The sequence below is a fragment of the Schistocerca serialis genome, chromosome 6, assembly GCF_023864345.2.
Source record: "Schistocerca serialis cubense isolate TAMUIC-IGC-003099 chromosome 6, iqSchSeri2.2, whole genome shotgun sequence".
Classification (NCBI taxonomy): domain Eukaryota; kingdom Metazoa; phylum Arthropoda; class Insecta; order Orthoptera; family Acrididae; genus Schistocerca; species Schistocerca serialis.
In genome coordinates, this window is record NC_064643.1 from 268,427,987 (window position 1) to 268,443,068 (window position 15,082).

A 15,082-nucleotide genomic window follows, 5' to 3' on the forward strand; every position below is an offset into this window, starting at 1 on the left:
GTTACTGTTCACTTCCGGTTTTAACCAACTTTCCGTTCCTAATACTATATGCGCACTATTTCCTTCAATAAGAGATACTAATTCAGGAACCTTGCCCTGGATACTCCTGCAGTTTACCAATATTACGTTAACTTTCCTGTTTTTGGTCTCTGAGGACGGACGTTCTTTATCAACGATGATAATGTCCTCTCTGGTAAGCCGTCAGGTATTTTATCGTTTCGCCCAAGGGGGGGTCCCTCTAACCTAAAAAACCCCCGTGTGCACGCCACACGTACTCTGCTACCCTAGTAGATGCTTCCGGTGTGTAGTGCCATAGCTCGCAACCACGACTTCAAAACTTACCAATAAGTTACCGTTGTCTAAGGGCTTGTGGCATATTGAACTACATTACGACTGATTCTATACCAATTTGCTATAAACGTTAGAAAAAGATTACAGAAAACAGTGAGTGTCTTATGCCAGGTCACATCTACAGGTATCCTCTGCCCCGTTCACCAGAAGCGATACGCCATTATTTGTCGACATTATGACTTTCACAGTACTCGTGCTAGGAGCTGGGCAAGAGAAGAAATACAATAACAGAAATATCTGATTTCTGTTATTCATACGAATAATGTCGTAACAGGACGATTACGGCTTAAAATTATAACGTTCCTTCCATCTCTTTTGCTGATTCCACAGGTCTCCTCCACCGTTGGGTTTGCGCTTCAGGAGTGCTTTTGAATTCTTATAGTAAGCACCATGTTGAGATTCCGTAGCCATGTATCGTGTTAAAGAAGTAAATACTTTATTATTAGTGGCAGTTCAAGTTTATGTAATGTTTCTTCATTTCTTTTTCTCTTCCATTTTGTTGTTGTTGTTGTCTTCAGTCCTGAGACTGGTTTGATGCAGCTCTCCATGCTACTCTATCCTGTGCAAGCTTCTTCATCTCCCAGTACTTACTGCAACCTACATCCTTCTGAATCGGCTTAGTGTATTCATCTCTTGGTCTCCCTCTACCATTTTTACCCTCCACGCTGCCCTCCAATGCTAAATTGGTGAACCCTTGATGCCTCAACACATGTTCTACCAACCGGCCCCTTCTTCTTGTCAAGTTGTGCCACAAACTCCTCTTCTCTCCAATTCTATTCAATACCTCCTCAATAGTAATTTGATCTACCCATCTAATCTTCAGCATTCATCTGTAGCACCATATTTCGAAAGCTTCTATTCTCTTCTTGTCCAAACTATTTATCGACCATGTTTCACTTCTATACATGGCTACACTCCATACAAATACTTTCAGGAACGACTTCCTGACTCTTAAATCTATACTCGATGTTAACAAATTTCTCTTCTTCAGAATCGCTTTCCTTGCCATTGCCAGTCTATATTTTATATCCTCTCTACTTCGACCATCATCATTTATTTTGCTCCCCAAATAGCAAAACTCCTTTACTACTTTAAGTGTCTCATTTCCTAATCTAATTCCTTCAGCATCACCCGACTTAATTCGACTACATTCCATTATCCTCGTTTCGATTTTGTTGATTTTCATCTTATATCCTCCTTTCAAGACACTGTCCATTCCGTTCAACTGCTCTTCAAAGTCCTTTGCTGTCTCTGACAGAATTACAATGTCATGGGTGAACCTCAAATTTTTTATTTCTTCTCCATGGATTTTAATACCTACACCAAATTATCCTTTTGTTTCCTTTACTGCTTGCTCAATATACAGATTGAATAACATCGGGGATAGGCTACAACCCTTTCTCACTCCCTTCCCAACCGCTGCTTCCCTTTCATGCCCCTCGAGTCTTATAACTGCCATCTGGTTTCTGTACAAATTGTAAATAGCCTTTCGCTTCCTGTATTTTACCCCTGCTACATTTAGAATTTGAAAGGGAGTATTCCAGTCAACATTGTGAAAAGCTTTCTCTAAGTCTACAAATGCTAGAAATGCAGGTTTGCCTTTCCTTAATCTATTTTCTAAGATAAGTTGTAAGGTCTGTATTCCCCCACGTTTTCCAACATTTCTGCGGAATCCAAACTGATCTTCGCTGAGGTCGGCTTCTACTAGTTTTTCTATTCGTCTGTAAAGAATTCGCGTTAGTATTTTGCAGCTGTGACTTATTAAACTGATAGTTCGGTAATTTTCACATCTGTCAACACCTTCTTTCTTTGGGATTGGAATTATTATATTCTTCTTGAAGTCTGAAGGGTATTTCGCCTGTCTCATACATCTTGCTCACCAGATGGTAGAGTTTTGTCAGGACTGGCTCTCCCAAGGCAGTCAGTACTTCCAATGGAATGTTGTCTACTCCCGGGTCCTTGTTTCGACTCAGGTCTTTCAGTGCTCTGTCAAACTCTTCACGCAATATCGTGTCTCCCATTTCATCTTCATCTACATCCTCTTCCATTTCCATAACATTGTCCTCAAGTACATCGCCCTTGTATAGACCCTCTATATACTCCTTCCACCTTTCTGCTTTCCCTTCTTTGCTTAGAACTGGGTTTCCATCTGAGCTCTTGATATTCATGCAAGTGGCTCTCTTTTCTCCAAAGGTCTCTTTAATTTTCCTGTAGGCAGTATCTATCTTACCCCTAGTGAGATAAGCCTGTACATCCTTACATTTGTCCTCTAGCCATCCCTGCTTAGTCATTTTGCACTTCCTGTCGATCTCATTTTTGAGACGTTTGTATTTCCTTTTGCCTGCTTCATTTACTGCGTTTTTATATTTTCTCGTTTCATCAATTAAATTCAATATTTCTTCTTTTACCCAAGGATCGCTACTAGCCCTCGTCTTTTTACCTACTTGATCCTCTGCTGCCTTCACTACTTCATCCCTCGGAGCTACCCATTCTTCTTCTACTGTATCTCTTTCCCCCATTCCTGTCAATTGTTCCCTTATACACTCCCTGAAACTCTGTACAACCTCTGGTTCTTTCAGTTTATCCATGTCCCATCTCCTTAAATTCCCACCTTTTTGCAGTTTCTTCAGTTTTATTCTACAGTTCATAACCAATAGATTGTGGTCAGACTCCACATCTGCCCCTGGAAATGTCTTACAATTTAAAACCTGGTTCCTAAATCTCTGTCTTACCAATATATAATCTATCTGATACCTTCTAGTATCTCCAAGATTCTTCCATGTATACAACCTTCGTTTATGATTCTTGAACCAAGTGTTAGATATGATTAAGTTATGCTCTGTGCAAAATTCTACCAGACGGCTTCCTCTTTCATTTCTCTCCCCCAATCCATATTCACCCGCTATGTTTCCTTCTTTCCCTTTTCCTACTCTGGAATTCCAGTCACCCATGACTATTAAATTTTCGTCTCCCTTCACTACCTGAATAATTTCTTTTATCTCGTCATACATTTCATCAATTTCTTCATCATCTGCAGAGCTAGTTTGCATATAAACTTGTACTACTGTAGTAGGCATGGGCTTCGTGTCTGTCTTGGCCACAATAATGCGTTCACTATGCTGTTGGTAGTAGCTTACCCGCACTCCTATTTTTTTATTCATTATTATTCCTGATTTTGTATTTATAACCCCGTATTCACCTGACCAAAAGTCTTGTTCCTCCTGCCACCGAACTTCACTAATTCCCACTGTATCTAACTTTAACCTATCCATTTCCCTTTTTAAATTTTCTAATCTGCTTGCCCGATTAAGGGATCTGACATTCCACGCTTCGATCCGTAGAACGCCAGTTTTCTTTCTCCTGATAATGACGTCCTCCTGAGTAGTCCCCGCCCGGAGATCCGAATGGGGAACTATTTAACTCCGGAATATTTTACCCAAGAGGACGCCATCATCATTTAACCATACAGTAAAGCTGCATGCCCTCGGGAAAAAATTACGGCTGTAGTTTCCCCTTGCTTTCAGCCGTTCGCAGTACTAGCACAGCAAGGCCGTTTTGGTTAGTGTTGCAAGGCCAGATCAGTCAATCATCCAGACTGTTGCCCCTGCAACTACTGAAAGGGCTGCTGCCCCTCTTCAGGAACCACACGTTTGTCTGGCCTCTCAACAGATACCCCTCCGTTGTGGTTGCATCTACGGTACGACCATCTGTATCGCTGAGGCAAGCCAGCCTCCCCACCAACGGCAAGGTCCATGGTTCGTAGGGGTAGTGCCTAATATACGGCACACGATCTTCATCTCGGTAGCTGTAACTCAGCTTTCATCCCTGTTATGTAAAGTCCATGCCTCACTACTAGAAGAAAGCACAGGCCTTGCCGAGTTTCATGTAGACGAAGCCCTTTTATTCTTTTACAAGATGTGGTTCCATTTTCTTGATAATTGTTCCTATAAATTTATCGAACTTCTCAGTTCCTCCTGACATTTCCGCATGTCCCAGAACTGTTAGTCTAAAACCAACAGGTTTAAATGTTTTTAACCATGCTAATATTTTATCATATATACAGATCTGGATTGGCATGAGGTCTAGATATTTCCAGAAAGTATTTAAATGTAATATTTTAAGGATTTTTGTACATCATCATCTATAGTTTTCATCAAAACTAAATGGTCTGCTAAAATCAGTGCTTTTTTTTGTAGATTTTGTTTGCTAGAGATATAAATTACTTTTCTCAAACATGTTAGTAATCGCTTAGGGCTATAAAAATATCGTTTGTTTGACTGCAATTGCAATTTCCAGTAGTCCTCATTTTTAAGCAACTGGGAGCATATTGCGTATTAGTTAGGTGTAGAGGTACATAGAAATAAACACGCTTTCTATATAAAATGGCTGAAACTTCGCGAGAGCAGAACTTACAAACCACATAAGCAAATACACATAGAAATACATAAAGCCACTCCAAAATCACAATATACTTGTTTATTGTGTCACCTGAACACTATGCTGGCTTGTAATTTGGAAAAGTGAATGGATTTACGCCTGTTTGAATATTAGCATATGTATAATGTAAGCACTGCTCATCCAGGCTTGCAGGTATCTTGTATAGAACACACGTTCTTTTATGAACTTCTGTCCATAAATGGTGTATAGTATGCTTCCAATTGCTTGGAAATGAGGAATACTCGAAGTGTAAGTGGTATGGCAGCTTAAATACTTCAGTGCGAGTTTTAATTCATTTAATCATGTACTGAGGATCCCTATGGGAACATTGCATTATGGGTTTAAGTATATCTATAGATCATTCAGTTAAAACATTTACTTGAAACTTTGTAAGTTGATCTCTGCGCAATAACTGACGTTTATCTTCGAAGGTCAGATTTTTGAGCATTATCGATACGTTCTCCGGTTAGTCAAACAAACCTGTGACCATTCGTGCCGTCGTTCTATGTGTAACTTCCACATCTCATGTTAGTCTGATATTGCTGTTCTCTGTATAAGTTCAGCATCTCCTGTTAGTCCTATCTGGAATGGGTCCCACACACTTCAACACTATTTTATGATTCGATGTGCAAATGATTTGTAAGCAGTCTTCTTTGGAGACCGTTTGAATTTCCCACTAACCTACCAATGAGTCGGAGTCTGCAACCTCATTGATATACAACTTAGTCTGTATGGTGACTCCAATTAATTTCTTACAAATTGTTATATCCAGGTACAGAGGGCACAGTACGGGGTGTATTTATCGTACGGCAACGTAACTGGCTAGATATCCTAATGCGGAACCGATTTACGTTGGAAAAAAATTAGTTTCGATTTTGGCCACCAGGTGCAAAATTAGCGCTGTGAATGCAAGATAGGCGCACACAAATGTCAGAAAAGGTGAAACAAGTGAGGAAGGCATAATTTTGATTTTATTATTACCGCCGCTTACAGAGTTTGTTCAATATGAACACCAAAGACGTGGACAGAATACTGCGTCCGCAAAACGACATGATAGACGGTTGTTCCCAGCAGTTCAGGTGGAACTTGAACAATGTGTTCCTGTGTACTGGCCTGCAGATCAGGTAGAGACTGAACGTGTACTTCGTGAACAAATATTTTTATTCAGATCAAGTGATGTTGCAATCCAAGAAGCTGCAAGCCCTCTAGAGATAACTCGACAGTGGAATGTTGCATTAAGCAGATCTTTTACTGAGCGTGCGACATGAGGTATTGTCCCATCTTGCATGAAAGAAAGTGGTGTGGTTTTAACTCAGTTGCGCTCTTCCAAAGCAGGAATCACATGCTGTACAAGAAGGTCTCGATTACGTGCAAGAAGTCACGGTACAAGTGACAGGCCCTCTGTGTGTATTCTATTCAAAGAGAAACGGACCAAGAATAAAGTTCCTTGTACATCTACACAACAGTCACATACAGCGAGTGCAATGGCTCTTCGTGCACAACACATGGTTTAACATTACCCCAAATTCGGCAGTTCTGTGTATTCACTGCACCCTGTAGTGTTCAATATGCCCCGTCGCTCCATATACATATATATATTGCCTGGTCACATGTCATCATCTTCGATCTATGCCAGAAACTGAAGGGCAAATTCAGAACATCGCTGCAGATCATGAGCTTTCAGCTGTTGTACCATCTGGATCTTGTACTGGTACCAGTGTAAAATAGACAGCTAAACTTTCTGTACCGTTGACCAAGTGATGGCCCATTCTCGTGACCGTACGAACACTAATACAGCATGGGGCGCATGCTGCATGGTGAGTTACAACTACAGTGTAAGATGGCAAGAACTATGCCCCTTACATGAAGTCATTAAAAATCACCGAACTCACGTTGAGCGAACAGTACGGCTGAACAAAAATGACTGACAAGGCAGAATGCAACTTCTAGAGGGTATAGTATGGACGTATTGGAATAATTAATGTTGGGTGACGGTTTTAAAGTAATTCACGTGATGTGAAAACTTTGTGGGAATGCGTCGATTTACTGGAGGCTAGTTTATCCCAGGGAAGTGTTCAGAGTTGACGCATGTGGCTGGGGAGCAGTGAAGGGAAGCGACAATAGGCAGCTTAGGGAAGCTCAGACACTGAGAAAGCGGTAACGGGGAGTGGCCTCCAGCTGCCTTAAGATAAGTGACAGTGAGGGGGTTGTTGACCCTATGTTGGTGTACTGGGAAGCAGGCGGAGAACTTGTGCGCCTGTTGATAAATGTCCGTCGTCCCATTTTCAGTGAAACATGCGAGAAAGCACCACAAAGCTGCGGTGGAGTGGTCAACAGACGTCGACATATGCGTGTTCCTGTATATAGCAACTTCACGCTGAATTCACGGTCTGCAGAGTCTGACGAAAATCAGGTGAAGAGCGACAGAATGAAATACGCCGGCCTCTGATGGGAATGTAGGACCAAGGAATTTGAAGTACTCTCCTGGGATTCAGAATTTCGGAAAAATTGGTGTTTTATGCAGATGATTACCTTGATAGGTGGCCTGGGAGGAGCTAAATAGCAAAAGTTGAGAGGAAGGGAAATTTTGTGGGAATTTGTTCACTTCCCAGAGCAGGCATTGGTCGGCACCGCGACTTGCGCTGCAATTGGCGTAAATTATTTTTCTCGAGGGGAAACCGAAGCGAAGAGATGACTGGCAGAAGTCTCCATAGAGGTCTTCCATTACCAGCTTGCCTAGAGTGCGGACGTGGCGCTCTTTACTCAGCTTGCCTGAGAGTGAGTGAGCATCTCTGCACGATTGAGCTCCGAGATAGAAAGTTTTCGTTCAGCTATGTACTGAGCAAGATAGCTAGGAGTGAATATACGAGCGCAGCCTTGCAGCACCACGAGGCCGGCCGACATCCACACAACGACGCCACCCCGCCACACTGAATTCGGTGATATTGCACGCGCTCCGGCTTGAATTAGGCCACTGATTAATTTGTTGGATCACGCCGGCAAAGTTTCCACGAGGGTTTCGTGGGCCGTGTATTGTAGAATTCTTCTCGCACTTCGCATTACTCCTGGGTCAGTCGATAGGAATTAATTTTGATTTATCGCGTTTTACTCTATGTAAGCACAGTTTATTCCCACTGCCTGTTAGGATAGCCATGTAATGTGATGATTAAGGGTCGTGAGTCAAAATAAATTTGTGCTAATCGACTGCATCTGTTTTCGATCAAGTAGTTGAAATCCCAAGTCACTTTCTTAATTAATTTTATGTTCAACATTTGCATCTGGTGTTCAATAGCTGAATATAACATCAATATGCCCCCTTTTAATTAAAAGGGATCAATTCCGAATCAATTAATATCAACACTGCCACCGCAGTTCAATCAGGAGTCACAGAGCCTTATTACTTTCTTTGCGTTATCCGATATTGCGGCAGTTTTGCACTCTCTGTTGATCTGTTAGTCAATTAGCTGGTGTGAACACACGCCAAAACCAGATAAGTGACGGGTGGGGTGTTACAACAGCAACCTCGTCAATAACATCCACCGAGATAGAACGCACTCCTCTCCCAGGTGACACCCAGCACATCGGTGTTTTCGAATTTCATTATCATCTTCCTTAAACCATTTAATGACATCGTGTCTCTCAGCAGACTTTCCAGTCGGCGATACCATCTCAATGCAGCAATATAATTGTTGCCGTTCATATAAAACAGTTTCACTAAGGGCGCACGGTCTCTCTTCTCGATAGACTTACTATACACCCACGCTATGGCTTGTAAAATGACGGCGTCGTTGTTATACCGTCATACAAACAGTTTACAGCTCCATATTTGCACCTGGCGACCCCATCTGGAGCTAACGTGTTCCCTTGCGTAAATGGGATCCACGTTAACGCATTAGCGTATCTCTACATCTACATCTACATACATACTCGGCAATCCACCATACGGTGCGTGGCGGAGGGTACCTCGTACCACATCTAGAATCTTCTCTCCCCGTTCCACTCCCAAACAGAACGAGGGAAAAATGACTGCCTATATGCCTCTGTATGAGCCCTAATCTCTCTTATCTTATCTTTGTGGTCTTTCCGCGAAATATAAGTTGGCAGCAGTAAAGTTGTACTGCAGTCAGCCTCCAATGCGGGTTCTCTAAATTTCCTCCGTAGCGATTCACGAAGAAAACGCCTCCTTGCCTCTAGAGACTCCTACCCGAGTTCCTGAAGCATTTCCGTAACACTCGCATGATGATCAAACCTACCAGTAACAAATCTAGCAGCCCACCTTTGAATTGCTTCTATGTCCTCCCTCAATCCAACCTGATAGGGATCCCAAACGCTCGAGCAGTATTCAAGAACTGATCGTATTAGTGTTTTATAAGCGGTCTCCTTTACAGATAAACCACATCTTCCCAAAATTCTAGCGATGAACCGAAGACGACTATTCGCCATCCCCACAACTGCCATTACATGCTTGTCCCACTTCGTATCGCTCTGCAATGTTGCGCGCAAATATTTAATCGACGTGACTGTGTCAAGCGCTACACTACTAATGGAGTATTCAAACATTACGGGATTATTTTTCCTATTCATCTGCATTAATTTACATTTATCTATATTTAGAGTTAGCTGTCATTCTTTACACCAATCACAAATCCTGTGCAAGTCATCTTGTGTCCTCCTACAGTCACTCAACGACGACACCTTCCCGTACACCACAGCATCATCAGCAAACAGCCGCACATTGCTATCCACCCTATCCAAAAGATCATTTATGTAGATAGACAACAACAGCGGATCTACCACACTTCCCTGGGGCACTCCAGATGATAACCTCACCTCCGATGAACACTCACCATCGAGGACAACGTACTGGGTTCTATTACTTAAGAACTTTCGCTGCCAGACGACAATTACAGATCATACTGGACTCCCGTTAGTAGCTACACTTTTATTTATTTGTGTGAGCTGACTGATTCCAATCTTGATTCATTGTCGTAGCAGTTATAAGGTACAGCTGACTGAATCCATCTTGGTCTACCCCCGTTACCGGCGTAGTTTGAGGTTGCAGTTGCACATAGATGAATGCGGTGGCCAGCGAGCTCTGAAAGGCTCAGCTGTGACACAGATGACGTACGCTTCCCTGCACGCCGCCGCACACTACGACCGGCCCGCCGCCGCCGCCTTGGCACCTCCCCCGAGGAAGAAGTCCCGCGAGAGCGGGCGACGCGGATCAACAGCGCCGGCGTTAATTATCTATGCGGCGCTGAGCACCAGCAGACATCGCGCAAATTAATATTTGATGGGCATTGAGAGCGCGCCGCGTCAGCTTGTCTGCCGCTGACGGCCGCCACGGCCGCCGCGCCGCCTCCCGCTGCCGCCTCCAGTCGCTGAACGCGGGCCATAACTGGCGCGTCACAGGCCGACATCGTGTTCGTGGGCGCCGGTCTCACTCTAGAGGTCGAGGCTGAGAGGTCGCGGAACAGAGCAGAGGTAGCGCCGACTTATTTCATGTGAGTAACCTGTCAACTCGACCTGAGAATTAGTTTTGTTTACATCGCAGCAGACGGTGTATCCCTAAGGGAAATTCATCCAATTAAATTGGAAGGCACACATATGGGGAAGGCTTACCAAAGACTGCGTTTTACTGGCAGAACACTTAGAAAATCTAACAGACCTACTAACGAGATTGCCTACACGACACTTGTGTGTCCTCTTTTAGAATACTGCTGCGTGGTGTGGGATCCTTGCCAGATAGGACTGACGGAGTACATCGAAAAAGTTCAAAGAAGGGCAGCACGGTGGCGAAACATGGGAGAGAGTGTCACAGAAATGACACAGAATTTGGGCTGGACATCATTAAAAGAAAGGCTTTTTTCGTTGCGACGGAATCTTCTCACGAAATTCCAATCACCAACTTTCTCCTCCGAATGCGAAAATATTTTGTTGACACCGACCTACATAGGGAGGAACGATCACCACGATAAAATGAGGGATATTAGAGCTCGTACGGAACGATATAGCTGTTCACTCTTTCCGCGCGCTATACGAGATTGGAATAATAGAGAATTGTAAAGGTGGTTCGATGAACCCTCTGCCAGGCACTTAAATGTGATTTGCAGAGTATCCATGTAGATGTAGATGTAGAATCTTTATGCGGAATCTACTCCCTCACTTTCAGAAGCTGCGAAATTCTCTGTAGAAATGGTACGTGGCCATAATTTTCGTGAAGGAGATCCACCTGAAGCACCACCAGAAAATGCAACGTCGTCTACATCTACATCTGTAGAACACAAACCAGTGTGATCAGTGTTCCTGCATAACCTCAAAACCACAGTATAGTGCTAGGCGGAGGGCTGATCACACTAATGACACCGATTTTCCGATTTTCTTTCCTGTTCCGTTCACGAACTGACAGAAGGAATAATGTCAGACTATGTATCTACTTACGTGTGCTAATCTATCATATTATCGTGATCCCCACGCGAGATACGCGATGCTGGCAGTATAATGGTCCCACACTCTTTTTCGAATACAGATTTCGCGAGAACTATATCGTATTGCATCCAAGCATGCCACGAATCTTGTGTTACACTGTCATAAGGCCTACAAGCAATGCGGCTCTGAATATCAATATCCGTCGTTAGGTCTAGGTGATAAAAACTCCAAACACTGGAACAACCGCCCAGAATTGATCACACCACCGTCCTGTAAACGATTTCCTATACAGATGCAAGGCTTACTTCCAGAACACTCCTAACAACGCCACTCGTCATCCTTAATACTGATTTTACGTGACTGTCTCCTTTCTATCTCTTCTTAAGCTCTCAACAGGTACACGATGTGACGTGCTCAAAATGTTTATCACTAATCTTGTAATCAGATACTTTCGGGTCTTTCTCTTTGTTATAGGCATAAATTTATCCACATTTAAAGGAAGTTGTCATACATTATACCATCTAGAAACTTTTTCCAAGTCTTGCTCCAATTCTTTACTAATGGACAAGGACGAGACATTCCTGTACACAGTAGCATCGTCAGCGAAAATTGTTATATTGCTGCTGATGCTGTCTGATGTGGGGTGAAAATGCTTTATTGGGCTACATCCGAGTCCACTTCCGTTTTTGTAGAACATCCGCTGTCCAGTATAACATACTAGATTTAGTTAGGTCCATACTCCTCGAGCCAGTTGCAAGGATGGAGCGATAAAAAAAATTGCTGTAGCGTGGATACAACCCATTTCGACTCCGATGCTGGTATGTAAGATCCGACGTGTAGGAAAGGAGCTAGTGTGGCCTTCGAACGAAAGTTGTCTCACGCTCCATATATTTGGGAAGATACTCTATATGATCATTAAATACAGTGCACGACAAAAAAAGCGAAGCACCCGCAAGACATGGTTCGCTGTCGCTGGAACTTTGTACTCATACACATCACTGGAGGGTATGTAAATGATAAGAGGTACAATTCTCCGTGGTAGCTCGAACAGTCACTAGAGTGCATTAGTGTTGCTCGTGTGTCGTTTGCTACGAGGCCTGGTAGGATTTACAAGGGAAGCCAACATCTTCATATGTTGAGTGATCACAGTGAAGAACACGGAGGAATGATGTACTCGTATGAGATATCATTATCAGCTCCTGACACAGTTTGAAATAGGCCTCATTGGGAGTCTCTGGCGGCCGGATGGTGGAATAGTGCAGTATCTAGAATGTGGGGCACTCTAATGTGGCAGTGGACCGATGCTGAACTGCAAAGCGATGGCAGGCATACTTGTTGTCATCGTTCCTGTTGATAACGTCTGACCTCCACAAGAACCGATCGCCGTATTATGCACCCAGGACCCCTGTGGATAAGAATTTGAAGCTATTTTGACTATTTTTCGACCGTGACTGCCTCAAGAAATATGTAAAGTTTTTCAATCTTTCTTTTTAATTCGTTTTTTTTTATTACCGTTAGTAGTCACATGCCAGAAGAATGAAGATGACCACAGCATTTACGATAAGACTATGTAATATCAGTACAACCTTACTGCAAAGTTGTTTTTGTAATGCCGTTTAGCCTGAGGATGAGGTTTAACCCTCGAAACGTGTTATTTTATAAAAGAGAAAAGTTTGTGGCTTGTAGCGGTAATTAAAGAAAAAAACTTTACATGCCTCTGTGGATGTCAGCCGAGAACAAATAATTGACTATGAGCAACGTCATACTGATAAATATGCTATTACTGCCAAGTCCTTCGTAAATTTGACTCGATTGTATTATCTCTAAAATGACACCCACGAAATGTATTCGCAGTTGTGAATATGGACGACCATCAGCCGCACAATGAAATGGCGACAGTTAAATTTGTGCCGGACCGGGACTCGAATCCGGATTTCCCGCTTATCGCGAACAGTCACCTTACCATTTGGCTACCCGAGCCCGACCCACGGCCAGGCCCAAGCTTCCACATGACGTCAGTCATATGTCTATAACCAGTACTCGTGCATCCTTTATGTATATTCCCGTATAGGGGACATATTGTAATTGAAAATCGCTTGTCTGCTGTCGGCAGATAAATACGATATTGCAGAGACTATGCTGTTCCGAACTCAGTTGTAATGTTCCTTCGGACTCGCACGCATGTAATTCGGAATAACACAGGCTTTGAAATATCTGAAATAATACCCTGTCAGCCCGTGAAAAATCGTTTCGTTTTCTCTTCCCCTGCAGGGCGTGTCACTTGGTCATATAAGCATATCAGAAGAAAGAAGATAGAACAGACAGTCTGTACGAAGATATCATTTCATGAAAGAGATGTAGAAGATGAATGAAGTATTTGTTTGAACAGTAACCAATGGTACATTCTCGAAACGAATTTCTCATCAATTTTCGAGCAGTTTCGCAAAGGATCCAACAGATTAAACGCGATAGTCTCTTACTGTGGAGGAAGCGAAAATTAATTACACCACACTGAAGGTGGAGACACATTAGAAGAGTGGTAGGAAATCGATTTCGTTTGCCGGAATGGTCATCGGCTGTTATCTTCTCTACCACGCAAGAGACTTCTTTTTATTCATTACCTTGCAAGAAGTAAATGACATGAGCAAAGCGGCTTTTATTAGCAAATGAAAATAAATTTTATAAAGTTAATGTACTTGTCAGCAAAAGTACTTCGACAAAGAGAAAACTAGAGGTTGTGAAACCGTAATGTCGGTGCTTTCCTCCATATTCGGAATATTTTCACTTGTACCATCTCTCTCACTTAAAAGAATTCTGTAACTAAACTTTTTTGAGTCAGTTGGAGGAGTTATGGAAGACATAAACTGGAGTACTGAAGACTTTCCAGATTCATTGTCCACAAGTTTGGGCAAAGAGCATGAAGTTAAAGAGGGATTCGTCGAAATATAAGTGCAGTTATAAGCAAATAAGTCAAGTCTTTAATGACTGGAAGAGAATTTTGTACTTTTCACCCCGCATTGTACTGCAGATATTTTGTTCGTGGACAGATCGTGACATACCTTTTCATAATCTGGCCACTTATTCTAATCGGCCTATGGAAGTATTACTGAGGTCCAGACACTACGATATTTCATCGAGCAGTAGCTTACAGAGATATAAAGCAGTAATGGGAGGCTGTTCCCATACCAGAAGACGTCTTGGGCAGCTTGTCTTTAGTGTGGTAAGGCGCTTACCACAGGTTAGTGGTAGGAAGAGCGGTTCGCTACATGATAGAATACCGTTCACGCTGACTTGCAGAGCGGGATGACTTTCCAATAATTCATTTTTGATCCAGTAAATATTAGAGGAAGACTATCAGTCAACGGCCATAATAGTGGCTTTATTACAATGGAGTAAATTAGTTGACCCAAACAAATGACGGGAACAGGGTAACGTTGGACTATACGAGTAGATGAGGTATAGAACGAGATTACACAGAAGCAACAATTTATCCGTTTACGGCTTGACGGCGTACAGATTGCAATGGACCTCACCAGAAGAAATTGTAGCGTGGAGCAGGTAGGGGACAGTCTGAATGCATGCACAAAATATCAATTCATGGCTGCGCTAGCCTCACCTTCCTCCCTCAGTGAAACTGCTTTGTCCAGTGTATCTCTACAGTGCCAAGGTCACTGCTCACGAGCGAAGCATTTGCTTCTAAATAGCCATATTAGGAACTAAATGTGAAGGAGATGTAGCAAGATGGCATGGAAATAACGTTGCTATGATGTTCAAATATTTGAAACACCGGTCTCAACGCTGAAAGCTGCGTCATTTCTAGATTCTTTTTCTTCTTCGCTAGAGAAATGTTTGACTCTATTGCTCG